Genomic DNA, 13,948 nt, shown 5'->3' on the forward strand with positions numbered 1-13,948 from the left:
AATTCCATTCTGTTACTGAAATAACATGAATCATGGTTTCTGCCTCCCAATTCACGACGTGAAGGATGAAAGTACCCCCTATGCCTGGGCAAGGCTAAGTGAAGAAGGGGGGAGTTTCTCAGCAAATAGAATAACATGAGCAAAGGCCCCAAAGGGGTTGAAAAAAGCTTGACACTATTGAAGAATTGAAAAAAGCTGTCAGGGCAGGGAGCCCAAGAGTGGAGGCAGGAGACCAAGGAGTTGCTGGAACTGCCATGTTGGTGAGAGCTGAGGGGGTCTGTGGAATAAATCGATCAGGGGTTGAACTGCACAAGAAGGGTTGGTGGGTCCAGTGAAGAGTGAAGAAGACTAGCCAGCAAGGCTTTCCATGTGAGGCTCAGGAGAGAATCTGGAAGATCCTAAGAAGACTGGAGCCTTGGAGATACCAATCCCAGAGACAGAAAAGGGAGTACCGGAGTAGGCCCAAGATGGAACCCCAAGTAACAGCCAGACATGGGGCAGAGGAGGGCACTGGGGTCTGGAGAGGCAGGCCACCTCGACCACTGTGTGTGATCTGCCTGGTGGGGTCTTTGGTGGCCTTGGACTGAACCATTTCCAGGAGGTGGAAGGGTTCCAGCCAGAGGTGGGACGGGGAAGTGAATGGGGATAAGAATGGTGGATGCGGCTGTAGACACCCAGGCTTGGCAGAGGGCATCAGAGAGGCTCAACAAGCACTTTCTGGGCATCAGGTCCAAAGACTGAGGAATCCCTCCCCCCCCCCCCCCACCCCACTCCATCATGGATGAGTCCCTCAACAAGAGCAGGGGACAGAAGACACAGGACCAGTCAGGAGGAGCCAGGAAATTAAAAGCGGGGCATCCAGAGACTCAGCCTAAAGAGGAGCCCTGGGGGAGGCCCCCAGCTCATCCCAGACTGTGTGGGCAAGAGCTGTGACAGAACGGGGGTGGGGGGGGCGCTCCAACACAGGAGAAGGACAAGAGAGGTGGTGAAGCAACCAGCCTGATGCAGGACCCAAGACACACCATGAGGCAAGGCACGATCCAGAAGGAGCCCTGGACGCCTTCCCATCTTGGGGAGATGGATGGACTGCCCCTGGGGCTCCTCGGAGGAGGGGCAGGAGAGCCCCGCCCCGAATCAAAGCTCTCCCAGGCCCCGCCCTACCCTACCGGGTGGCTAAAAATAAAAGCAACGATAATTTCCCTAAATGAAACCTCCACTTAAACACTTAAAAAGCAATAAAAACTCAATTTTCTTTCTCTCAATTATTTTACTTATTCCATTTTCCAAAAGGTTCACCCTGTTATGAAGATGTATTTTTCCCCATCAGCGGCGGCGTTCTCCGCCATTACTCAAACTGACTCAGCCTCCCTCTGCAGGGAGGGTCCTCCGGTCTCCGCGGCAACCGGGTGCGTGCTGGGGAGGACTGTGACTTCACCACCGCTGCCTTGTCGGCGTCGACACTGAGGGGGTGATATCTGGCCCCCTCGATTCGTGCCTTGGTTTCCCAGACTTAGGGTCCTGTCCTCCTCCACCACCCCCCCCCCCGCCCCCCAGCACTGTCCCTAGGCCTCTCCGCCTCCAAGTTTCCCCACCAGCAGGTGCCCTCTGCCCCCAGGCCTCGTGTTCAGGCCCCTCTGCGGTGTGCGGAGGGAGACCAAGTGCCACTGACCTCAGACAGCATGAGACTGGTTCAGGGGAGCAGGCCCAGTGCTTCATCACGCAGTCCTGACACCGTAAAAATTAGGTTTCCCGATGTCATTAGTGCTTTGTGATCAGCTCCATTTGTATCATGCCTGCCCTGTTGCCTCATCTCTGCTAATTGTTTTACTCACTCCTTCCATTTTTAAACTGCTGTCTTGTTGGCTTTTAATTTTTAATTATTGCTGCCTCCCCTTCCTTCTTAATTGGTCCAGGCCCCTACTGAGGTTCCCTGTGCTGTGGCTGCAGCTGGCTCCCTCAGGGTGTCTGTCGCTTGCCCACCACGTGCCCTAGCTGGCCCTGGGTGGTCACAGCCTTACTCTGGAGATCGGCCTCACACCTGGCTCCTGGTGCAGTGAAGTCATCTCCATCTGAGCCCTTTCTCCAAATAGACATTGGGCACCAACTGTACGGAGTTATGGGTACAGTGATCCTTAGAGGATGTGAATGACCCAACCCACCCTAGAATCACCTTTGTCCTGTTGTGGGCTTTTCTGGGGTTGGCAGGAGTCTGGAGGGGGACATAACTACCTCCTCTCCCACCTCCCAACCACTTGCCACCCCAGTCCTGCTTTCCTCATAGCCCTCGGCCTCTGAGGTTTACTGTAATGGATACCAGCCTCCTTCCCAACTGCCCAAAGCCCTGAGGTCATTCTCAGCCTCACCTCTGAGCCTTTGCTCACACAGGTACTCTTGCTTGGGATATGGGGATACCCTTCTTCCTCTTGGCTCTGCTGGATCCCGCTCAGTGCTCTCAGTGATTCTGTTCATTGGTCTGTCCATTTGTCCATCCATCTATCCATTGTTAACCCATCTATCTGTGCATCCCTCTATCTCTCCATCTCTCTGCCTGTATCCCTGTCTGATTTTTTGCCCTTCAGTCTCCCCAAACCCCTCTTTGCATCTGCCCTAGCCTTGTTCCCTTGGTATTTGTCCACTGAGACTTCTGGTTTTTGTCTCCATGAGGCACAACTCCATGAAGTCTCCTCCTACATTTCACTTAGTCACAAACAAGCCAGAGCCAAATTCCTGGGAAGTTTAAAAATTGACCTTGACTTTCATTTCCTCCAGCCTGCATCATACATATTCTTGCCTCTAGATCTTTGCTCCCAGCAGGATCCCTGCCAGATGTGCCCTCTCTTCTCTTGACACATCCAATGACTACAGACTACCCCAACCTAGAGTCAGTAGGTCTGGGCCCTCTTCTGGGTCTGCCTTTCTCTTGCTGTGTGACTTCAGCAAGATCCTTCCCTTCTCTGAGTTCCCGTTGTTTTCATCTGTAAAATGGGAACAAACCACAGTTTCTAACAGGTCCCTCACAGAGCTGTTGGGAAGCTCAATAGGGGTTCTGGATGGACATGTAACCACATAACTTGTTGGCAGAGAGGCCAGGGGCCCTGTTTTAACTTCTACTTTGGGGCATCTCACCCAGGCCCACAATTCCTTTCTCTGAGCCCCTCTACCCTCTCCACAAATGGAGTCTTTACTGCATTTCAGGAGCTGGACACTCTCATGCCATTTGATCCCCAGCACAACTCTATGAACTAGGGGCCATCAGCCGGCACAAAGACAGAAGGGATATGCCTAAGCTCCCACCGCGAATAACAGCAAAGTAAAATTTGGACCCAGAGCTGTGGCAGCTATTCTTGGGGTGGGTTAGTGGGTGCTGGTAAGCCTGGGTGCTCCTGAGGGTCAGGATGGGCAGCACCAGCCTCGGTCAGCAGTTCTAGCCCACCTGTGCACCAGACTCATGTTCCAGATAGCGACACCAGAGTCCAGAGAGGGAAAACGCTTGCCAAAGTCACATGTGAATCCTGGTCTAGCAGTGACTCCATCTGCCAAGCTCCTCCTGACAACCAGGGAGCTGAATCCCCACTCTGCAAGGGGAAGGCTTGCACGGCTGGCTGGTCTGGGGAACACCATGGCCACAGGTGGCTGAGGTCTTCTCATGCTCAGTTATTCTTCCTCCCTGCCCTGGTTTGTTTGCTTCTTCAGTGGGCTGAGGGGGACGGCAGGGCCAGGATGGAAAGGAACTTTTCTTGAGCAGCTACACCATGCCAGGCACAATGCTGGCAACACTTCATTCCTGAAGCCACTCTGTTCAGGGAACTATTATAGTCCGGGTTTTCAGATGCACAATCTGATGCTTAGAGGGAGCAGTGGCCTGCCCAGGGCCTACCCCTAGGAATCTGATGCTCCTCGCTCCCCTGCCAGAGCTGCCTCAGTCTAAGAATTCTCTCTACTCCAGCGCCTCCTGAGGAGAAAGCAGTGTGGGACCCGTAGTTAGAGCCCCTAGAGCAGGGGCCTCATCCTCCTCCATGCCAAGCCAGCAACAGACCTGGCTCACAGCAAGTGTTCTGACATGTCTGGTGACTGAATGCAAGAAGAAAAGAATGTCCCAGCCTCACTTGGCCACTACTGAATGCAGCCCAGGCACTAAATGGACCCCTCATCCAGAAGTACCTTGACTTCAAAGAAGGATCTGGAGGTGAGGCACTGCTAATAAAATTGCCTGTAGGAAAGTTAGGAAACGATTAAGAAAAGGTTGTCTTCCCGGTACCATTGCCACCACTCCCCGCGGCAGCCCAGAGGACTGGGTGTGCCGGCACCGTACTGGTGTCCCAGATGTGGGCCTGGGCAGCCCGGCCGGGGCTCGAGTAGCTCAGCGAGGGCACTGCCACCTGAACCGATGCACATGCGCGCAGCCGCCGCCTGGCCCCGCCGCCTCCGCAGCGCCCCCCGCCGCCGCCCGCGTCCCAAACGCGCGAGAAAAGCAAACAAAGACGTATTGGTTTCTGCTCTATTAGAGGCGCAGGAGGGGGGAAATCAATGTTTAGTAAATGGGAAAAGAGAAAATCGTTCAGGAAAGACAGTCTATTTCCAAGCCAGAGAGGGGTTCGTAAACAGCATAGGCCATTGCGGAGGAAGCCCCGCGGGCCATCAAACTCCCCAAGCGGAGGAATGTGCACTTAGCGAGCTCTGGCGCCAGCGCTAACCGGGAGCTGAGCACTCCGACAGCCAACAGCCCGCGCTGGGGCTCCTCAGCCAGGCTTACCGTCAGGAAAGGACCACACCCAGGAGCTTCAGTTGGCCACGCTGTTTCCCCTTAATCCCTTGCATGGATTCCCATTGCCTGGGTTGCATCTTAGCCCCCTCCTTGGCCTGCAGGGGCCTACGTGGTGGGGCCCCAGACAGATGCTCTGTCCTCCCTCACCGTGTCCAGCTGCATGGCCGTAATCACCTTGACTGGCTGGGACTCGTTTGTTTCCAGGAGGGTCAGGGCTGGCTTCCTGGGAGAAGGGCATTTGAACTGGGCCTTGAATGGTGCAGAGGAGCTCCTCAGGTTAAGAAGGGAAGGAATGGTGATCTAGGGTGTGGAACATCTTAGCAGAGGCCAGGGGTACTCAAGAAGTGGCCTCAGGCTCTAAGGGAGTGGAGTGCAGGCAGGGACAGGGGAACTTGTTTCAGAAGGGGTAGCTGAGAGGGGCACCTGGGTGGCTCAGTTGGTTAAGCATCTGACTTCGGCTCAGGTCATGATCTCATGGTCCATGGGTTCGAGCCCCACATCAGGCCCTGTGCTGACAGCTCAGGGCCTGGAGCCTGCCTCAGGTTCTGTGTCTCCCTCTCTCTCTGCCCCTCTCCTACTTGCACTCTGTCTCTTCTCTCTCTCTCAAAAATAAATAAACATTTAAAAAAAAGAAGAAGAAGGGGTAGCTGAGAGAGTGAAGAGGCTGGGGACAGAGAAATGGAATTGAGTGGGGAATGGCATCTAGGCAGTTGGAGAGGCTCAGCCCATCCCCTAGTCAGGATGCACAGGCCCAAAAGGCCCAGAAAAAATACAGCATCAGAGAGGAACCACCTGAACCTCTGGGAGGCTACAGATGGGAGACAGATGCAGAGGAGTTCCTGCTCTGGCCTTACCTGGGCTGCTAGACTGTTAGAAGACCCCTTTCAGGATGGCTGGACTGCTGCCCTGCCCCTCCAGCCCCACTTGGCCCCTCGTGGCTGGCGTTTAGATGTGCCAGAGAGCAGGGAGTGTGAGTCGGAGCCTTTGTCCTCTCCATTCATCAAGACCCGACGGGCTGCGCCAGGAAATATTGGATTTTAGCTTAAGATGGATGGCACGACTGAAGTCTCCTTTACAAATGAATTATATTCTGTTTACCATTTATGTGTGTGTGTGAGCATGTGAGAGTACTAGATATGAATGTGAATTTGGGGGGCGCACCCCCATGGGTGGACACACACGTGTAGGAGTATGTGCGTAGAGAAGAAGTAGTGGCTGGGGTGCAGGCAACTCTTGCAAGAAGTTTGATACAGAAATTATCCTTAAGGGTGGGGCCAGGGATGGGGATGCAGGAAGGGCAGCAGCTTTATTATTACCATTGCTGTTACTATTATGCTGGTATAATGTAATATACCTGTTCCCTGTTCTAAGTCCTTTCCAGGTAAGTCTTTCAGCTTCATAAGATCTTGTGAGGTTGTGAGGTCAGCTCTGTTATCATCCCCATTTGTGAAGAAATGGAAACTCAGAGAGGTGAGATGACCTGCCTGAGGTCACATAGCAGGATCCTGGAGCTGGGACTCCAGACCATGGCTGGGGTCTGAGATGATTTTCCTGATGGGGAGGTGGCCAGGGATAGAAAGGAAGGGATAGAGAGGAAAGGGTGGATGGTAGGGATGGAGGGACATGGGGGACTGAAACACCCTAGGGCAGAGCAATGCGATCTTGATTGCTCTGGGGAGGAATAAAGGCTGGAGAGAGAATGTGCCCAGGTGAATAGCCCAGCAGAGAGGCCTGTCTTGAAGGCAGTAGGGAAACCAGGTGGGCTCCTAACCCTAACCTCTCCTTGGGACTTTGCAGCCCTACCTCCCACCCAGGATGCCCGCTTCCATTTCACCCTTGTGGGCCTCTGCATTCCCATTTGTACAATAGGGTGTCTTGACTGGGTCAAGAAAATGGAAACTTCTTGGGCTTCTCTGGGCTCTGATCTGGAGGTGTCTCTATTAGGTGTATGCACACACGTGGGTACATGTTTGGGCGGGGGGAGTATGTGCATGCCTAGGGGGAGCACAAGTGCAAAATGGGAGTCCAAAGAAATGTGAGCGTGTGCTTGTGTGCATCCTAACCCATGGGGTGGGGGAAGCATGTTCACACAGGGGAGAGGGCAATCCAAGTGTCTGCTAAGTCAGCTCAGCCCAGGATGAAAGGAGTGAGTGTGGGCATGAACAGCAAATTAGGGTGAGCCACACCTGTGCTTGGCCCAGGGGTTGGGGAATAGGGACAGGATCACATGCCGGAAGAGGGGGCAGAGGAGACCCTTGGATCTTAGGACTTGAATTTCCACCCACCATAGCCCAATCCCACCCCCACACTCACTCTGGCCCCACTGCTCAGGGTAAGCACAAAGAAAACAATTTTGCTCTAGCTAAGGCTGAGCAGGAGATGGAGACTGTGATAAGGGAGCTTCAAGGTGAAATCAGCCAGCATGGCCCCTAGGCTGGGCAGGGGAGGGGTTCAGAGTGGGGAGGAGGTAAACAGGAGGGGACTCAAAGAGGCACTGGAGTGAGGGAAGCTGAGGAAGGAGGGATGAGGGGAAAGGCTACCCTGGGGGCCAAACTATGGGGAGGGGAGGATAGGTTCAAAGACACCGGAGGTGGCTGGATGTGTCAAGGAGATTTAGGTACTGAGGAGAGGGCTTTTAGGTCAGATCCCTGTAGGGTCCTCAGAGAGTCACCCACCCCAGGTACTTCCTGAGTCCTGCAGTTGTCATCCATGTGGGCATCCAGGGCAGCTGTGCATGGGCTGCAGGGTCAGGGAGCCTAAGTGGCAAGAGGAAGCCATGGCCAGACTTTGGCCTTGAGTGCCAGTGGAGAATTAAACATGACCAGCCTCAGGGCTACTGAGCAGGAAGGTGAGTAGAGGTTCCTGGCACCAGAGGTTGCTCTGGCTCTGGCCCCACCCACCTCCCCACTTCAGGAAGGCAGGCATCTTTCATCCAGATGCCTGGCATCATGTGGGCACCTTCATCAGAGAGGGTGTTCCCAAGCAAGGACCCACTTGCTGATAAGGGCAGGCACTACACTGCAGGCCATGCCAGGACCTATCCAGCGACATGTTCCAGTGCCCCTTCCTGCCACACTTTGAGGGCAGTAGGCTTGAAAAGTGGGAACAGCTAGGTGAGTGGGGCCAGAGCCTGTAGGTGAAGGAAAGGGGAGAGGTTCAGGCAGGTGCCCCTGGTGACAACGTGTCTCACGCCCAAGAATTCCCTCCCCATCTCTGGCAAGAGACAGCTACACAGCCCTTGCTGTGCTCAGATCATTGTTCCTTCATGGCAAGCACCTTACAGATGTCCCTGCTGTGACCTCCTTCATTACAGGAAAGGGAGCCTGGCAGGGCTAACTTAGAGCTTCCCTCTGCCCATGGCTATGGGGAGTGAGTGAAGGACCCAGAGGCTATTGCTGGGAGTGGAGTGTCCTTTTAATGCATTTTGCTTATTGAAGAAATAAATGAGTCCCCCAATCTGAAGCCCAGGAGCCTCTAGAAAAATAGCTGCAGCCTCAGAATTCTCCTGGTCCCTTCAAAGGGGCCCGGTAGAGCTCTAGCCGACCTGCAGGCGGTGAGAGACACTTTCTATCACTTCAGCCCTTGTCAGTCAACACTTCTAAGGGCTCCTGTCTGTCTCTTTGGGCCTGACATTCTCCGTGCTCTGAGCATCCTCTCTGCCTCAGCCCAACCCCACAGGCCGAGGAATGCAAGGATGCTGAATACCTGGCCTTGGCCTCAAGATGCTGTAGTTCTGGTATCTATATCAGACCCCAATGGGAAATGCCACCTGTATGGAAACATCATTGTGGATATGGTCCATCTGTCCCAAGCAGTGAGGGCCATTGTCAGTCCTCCAGAATGTCTTTCCATTGTTTCTGCCCCCAATGAGTCAGACTTGGGAAATCTCCCCATCTTTCTCAGTGGGAGAGGAAAGGAAGAGGGACAAGAAGATGAGTGTTTGTGGAGCGGGAAATAGATGGGTGGGAAAACTGGGCTCTAATGTGGGCCCCCCTCCAGGTCCCAGACTCAGGCAGAGAAGGGGTGAGTGTGGAATTCTCCCTGGGCTGGGAGGGCAGGAGTCCTCTCACCTAGCATATGTCCATCAGCACCACGGAGAGCTCCCACAACCCACCCAGGCCCCAGCCAGAGCTAAACTGCAGCCTGTGAGTCCCTGTCTGGGGTCCCTCCTGGTGAGTCTCATGGGTCTGTTGTCTCCTCAGTGAGTGGTGTCACATCCTTCCTGTGTCTCCTCCACATTGGCCTGAACAGGCCAGGATTTCAAGACCAGTGTGTTTGTTGACCAACTGAATCATGGTCTGCCTGGCTACCTCCACCATGCCCCAGGCTGCTCTCCAGTCCTGGGGACCATCTTCCCACACTCGCTTTCCTCTCAAAGTTTTAATTTAACCAAGCCATCTTTTCTTCTCCCTGAAGAATCAATATTTTCTCTGTCTTTTGACACTTATTTTATTTTATTTTTACATGCGGCCTCCCAAAGGCTGTAATTTACGGCTAATACCATGCAATCAGAGACAATGGCTGGGCGCCTGTGAGCAGGAGCAGGCAGGCTCCCTGCCAGGTGCCCCCACCCCCCCTCCTGTCCTCACCCACTCACAGAGGTGCCCATGGCTGTGGATGCAAGGTCCATGGAGAATCTGGGAGAGACATGAGCCATGGTCTCAGCCATTATCTGGAGGGAACAAAGAATGGATCTTCCACCTGGGGAGGGGCCCAGGAGCAGCCCAGAGGTGTGGAGGCTTCTGTGGGGGGCTAGTTTGAGTGGAAGGGCAGGCAGCCTCAGCTGCAGAGAGCCCCCCCCACCACCACTGAAGTGCCAGAGCTATGCCTCTCTTGGCCTGTACCTCCTTACTCCCCTCTCACCCCTCCTCTGCCTCTGCCATGCTGCGCCCGCGTGGCTCACGTGCTGTAATCTACAGCGCTGTTACTCTGTGTCAGTGATTTAAATCCTCTGATGGAGCTAGTGACAGCTTAAATGGCTGCCATCCCCTCCCCATACTCGCCGGGCCCTGACAAGGCCCCATAGGTGGAAGGGGGGTTGCTGAGGTGGGATTCAGACAGTATTTTCCAAGCTTGAGGGTGGCCAGGCTGCTGTTCCTTGCCCCTCTGGAGAGGAGGGAGCCAAATGTGCCCTCTCCTTCCCCTCACCGGTGATCAAAGAGGGAAGATAAAATCCTCCATAAATTCCCAGGAAATGGAGTGTCTGGAACACGCTCAATTCCACCTGCCCGCAGGTGAGAGGTGTAGGGAGGGGGGCAGGGTGCCTGGCACCAGAGATCCTTCTCTATGGCCTTGTGAGCTCTGACAGTAGGGAGCCAGGCAGGCCTGGAATCCAGCCCTGTGCCTCAGGTCCAGCCTCAATCTCACCGGTCACCCCCAATTATGCGAATGCTCAACCCCCAGTCCTTGCTCCCAGGTCCTTGCTATCCTGGAGTCTTCCCTCCATTCAGATATTTAATTCCCAGTTCCATTCCTGTTCAGCTAACATGGTAGGGGGAAACTGAGGCACATAGAGACGGAACAAATCAAGGTAACCCAGAAGTCGGTGGCAGTCTAAGTTCTGGTCCCAGCCCCTGCCTCACCCTGGGTTTCTTGGTGGGTATGGGGCATCCTGCGAGTGGGGTTGTGTCTTCCTTCCCTGGCAACACATCCAGAGTAGAGCACTGGGGTGGGGTAGGGCTGAAAGGTCTTGCTGCTGCATAGGGTCTCTCAGCACTGGATCAAGAGAGCATATGAGGGCCGAGCACTGTCTGATCCTCTGGCTCTGGGATCCTAGACCCTCCCAATACAGCCCCAGAAAGAATAGCCAGCTCAGTCCAGCAAGGTCTCAGGCCAGATTAGGGTCAGTCTCAGGTGGAGGAAGGGCATAAGGTCTTTGCTGGTGGAGGTCAGGAACAAGATTTGACTCTTTGGGGGTCCATGCTTAATGGGGCAGATAAGACTCTGGTCAGCACTGTGTGATAAAAGGGAATAGCCCAGAGGCCATGGGAACATCTAAAGGTCCCGTTCAGATTTAGAGAATATCTTTAAAGCAGAGGCTTGAAAGGGGAGTGGGTGGAATTCTCTAGAAGGAAGACCCATGGGAGAGGGCAGGGATTCTAGTCAGAGGGAACAACATGGGTAAAGTGGCCCCTGAGGGAGTAGCCAGGACTTTGCCTTGATGGCAGAGGGGCAGGGTGGTGACATGGCAGAATTCCAGGCCAGGAGGGACATACAGATCCTATGACCAGCCTTTCCCTGTGCGAGGAGACAGGCAGAAACACCTCCTTTCTCCATGAGTGGAAACTCAGGTGCAGCAAGATTAACTGACTTGTCCAAGGTTAACAGTTTGCAAGTGGCTGAGCTGTGACTTGATCGTAGGTCCTACTGAGGCCCCTCAGCTCCCATCCCAGCCAGGACACAGGCTAAGCTGGGGTTGTAGCTTGCCAGCCTCTTAAACCCCTGCAAATCCCTCGTGGGAGTAGGAAGTGTCAGAGGAGTAATTAAATGATTGAGTGAGCAGGGCCAGTGACTGGAACAAGGCACCCGGCCACACCAGGTGTCCTTCCAAATAGCCACATGTCCTCAGCTGGGGGCTCTGAGAACCTGAGCTGGGAGGAGGGGCTGGTCTCCCTGCCAGAGGTGGGGGAGTCAGGTGGACTCTCAGCTGTTTGTGCAGGACCACTGCAAAGTGGGCTCAGGCTCAGTATGTCAAATTGTCCCCTGAGGGACCTTTTACTCCCACTGCTCTGTCCTATAGAGCTCAGTCTGGATGGGGCAGACTCTGGACAGCTGGATAGGCATAGGGTGGGGTTGCTGGGGAGGGGGCAAGAACTGACTTTTAAGGTCTCGTTTCACCTTGAACAGGCCCCTTGGATACAGTTGGACTTAAGAGTGAGACAGACCTGGGGTCTCCTCCTGCTTGCAGAGGTCCCCTTGCCTACCGTCACTGCCAGATCCACAACCCTGACTCAGCGGCTTAGCCCAGCTCCCTGCACCTCCCACCTCAACTGCCTTAATGACTTTTTAATAAATTGAAAAATTGTTTCAATACCAAATGCGATCCTGGGACATTGTTCGTGACTGTATTGAGCTTAAGTCAAACGCTTTGCATCCTCAAATCCGACTGATTAATAATTACAAGGAGCAAGTCTGTCTTTACTGTAATGTGTTTAGGAAAACTGATGGATTTAATTTTTTTATCGGCCAAAGTAAGAAAATGTAATCTTTCTGAAAGTATCTAATACAACAATGCACCATAATTAGTTTCTCTGGAAACAGGCATAATGGAATAGAATAATAAATCACTTCTCCTTTCGTCCCTTCCCTCTGATGGAGAGAGATTTCCCCTCTGTGGGGCTGGAATAGGACAGGGAACAGAACTGAGGGGTTGAGGTGGCTGTGGCTCTGCAGCCCTGGCTGACTCAGCGGGCCTTGGGCTGGTCCCACCCTCCAAGGGGCTCAGAGAGCAGGTACTCCGTTTCCAGGCCAGGAGCTGAGCAGCTCTCACTCTCCAGAACTGGGACCCAGGTTCCAGAGTGGCAGTTGCTCCCTACCCCCACCCACCTCCCCACAGCCAGACCTGTACCCACTGCCTTAGACACTCCCCTGCCTGGGAAACCAAGATGACATGCCCTCAGGGGCAGCGGTGACAAGATTATTTTGCCTGAGTGTTTGGGGATCCCAAGATGTGGGAGGTGGGATAGGCAGGCAGAGGATGGGATTAATTTGTGGCTGGGATTGCTCATAATTACTACCTTCCCTGATGTATCCCTTTCCCCAAGCTTAGGCTGCTGGGGAGGGGAGAGACACCAGCAGGAGGGGAGTGGGTAAGAGGGTGGGGCCAGCTAGCCCATTCAGAGCTGCCTCCTCCCCCAGCTGGGTGGGGACTGGCCTGCCTCCCACCTCCTTCAGACAGAGCTTCGTCCTTCCTGCTTTGTTGGGCCCTGCTCCCTATTCCTGGGCAGCCTTGCCTGGCAGTCTCCATTATTCTCATCTGCGGCAGCCCCCAACCTTGGCCAACACCCCAGGTGTGGGCTGTCCTCATCAGGAGCTCCCCCACACCCCAAGTGCTCCCCGCTCAGCTGCTGCTTCTGTCCCAGGCTCACAATCAGTAATGACAGGATAATTGTTGGTTTTATTGATCATAACCAGCCTTCTGTGGCCCAGCGATGGATGATGTGGGAAGAGCCACATTTGCCCTGGCACAGGCACCCTAGCACCAGGAGAACCAGATATGGCCTCACCTGGATGCAGACTTTCCCCATCCTGCCACCTCATCACTCACCTTGGACCCTGGTCCGTGGTGGTGGAGCAAAATGAACACTAAATTGGGAATGTGGGGCCCTGGGGCTGAATCCCAGAATTTCAGAGCCAGTACCCAGAGCCCCCAAGCAGCCCCTTTCCCCTCCAATCTTTAATCTCAGATTTTCTCCTGCGGCCTGGCCCCCTGGGAGGCCAGGAGGGACAGACAGATCCTATGACCAGCCTTTCCCTGTGCGAGGAGACAGGCAGAAACACCTCCTTTCTCCATGAGTGGAAACTCGGGTGCAGCAAGATTAACTGACTTGTCCAAGGTTAACAGTTTGCAAGTGGCTGAGGTTAGAGGTTTGGAGGAGCAGTGTGTATAACTGGGACGCCCCAAATGGTGCCTTATAAATGCCTGCATAGACCATGAGACTCACAGCCCAAAACTAGCCAGCTGGCTGGTCACCCAGAGTTGCTGGACACCTCTCTGCCACCTCATTCATCATTCTCCTCTGTCGTGGCCTCTATACGGAGAATCCCACCCATATCTGGCCCATCCTCTACCTTTCAGAATCCCCAAGAGACTTCTATTGGCTGATCTCTGCCTCAGCCTCTTGCATCCCAACCGTCACCACACCTATGGCCAGTCACGGCCGGAAGCCCAGCACAGACCCTCCCCACCTTTCCACAAGCCTCCACCAAGACAGGACAGGCTCCCAGGACCTCTGGGCTCACACAGCCTCATCCCCTAGGGGGGGGCTTCTTTTCCTGAAACAGGAAGCCCAATGTGTGATCCCAGAGGAACTGAGGAAACTGCATCTCAACCCTCGAAGTCCTGCTGGGCCAGCAGCTGGAGAATTTGGGTGCATGGGTCTGGGAGGTGAAGAGAGGGAGAAAAGGAAGGGGGAATCACATAGCCACTGTTGGCAGTTGGCAAATTCAAGTTTTCCCTGCTTC

General features: G+C 54.2%; 1 long non-coding RNA gene across 1 annotated transcript; it reads left to right on the forward strand.

The window, feature by feature from the left end:
* The first annotated feature begins 1,597 nt into the window (after window positions 1-1,597).
* On the forward strand, window positions 1,598-11,749 carry LOC131508470 (uncharacterized). Its single transcript, XR_009260029.1, has 3 exons — window positions 1,598-2,385; window positions 3,196-4,186; window positions 11,612-11,749. It is a non-coding gene; the product is annotated as an uncharacterized LOC131508470 (long non-coding RNA).
* The last annotated feature ends 2,199 nt before the right edge of the window (window positions 11,750-13,948 follow it).

This window comes from Neofelis nebulosa, chromosome 4 (assembly GCF_028018385.1).
Source record: "Neofelis nebulosa isolate mNeoNeb1 chromosome 4, mNeoNeb1.pri, whole genome shotgun sequence".
NCBI lineage: Eukaryota > Metazoa > Chordata > Mammalia > Carnivora > Felidae > Neofelis > Neofelis nebulosa.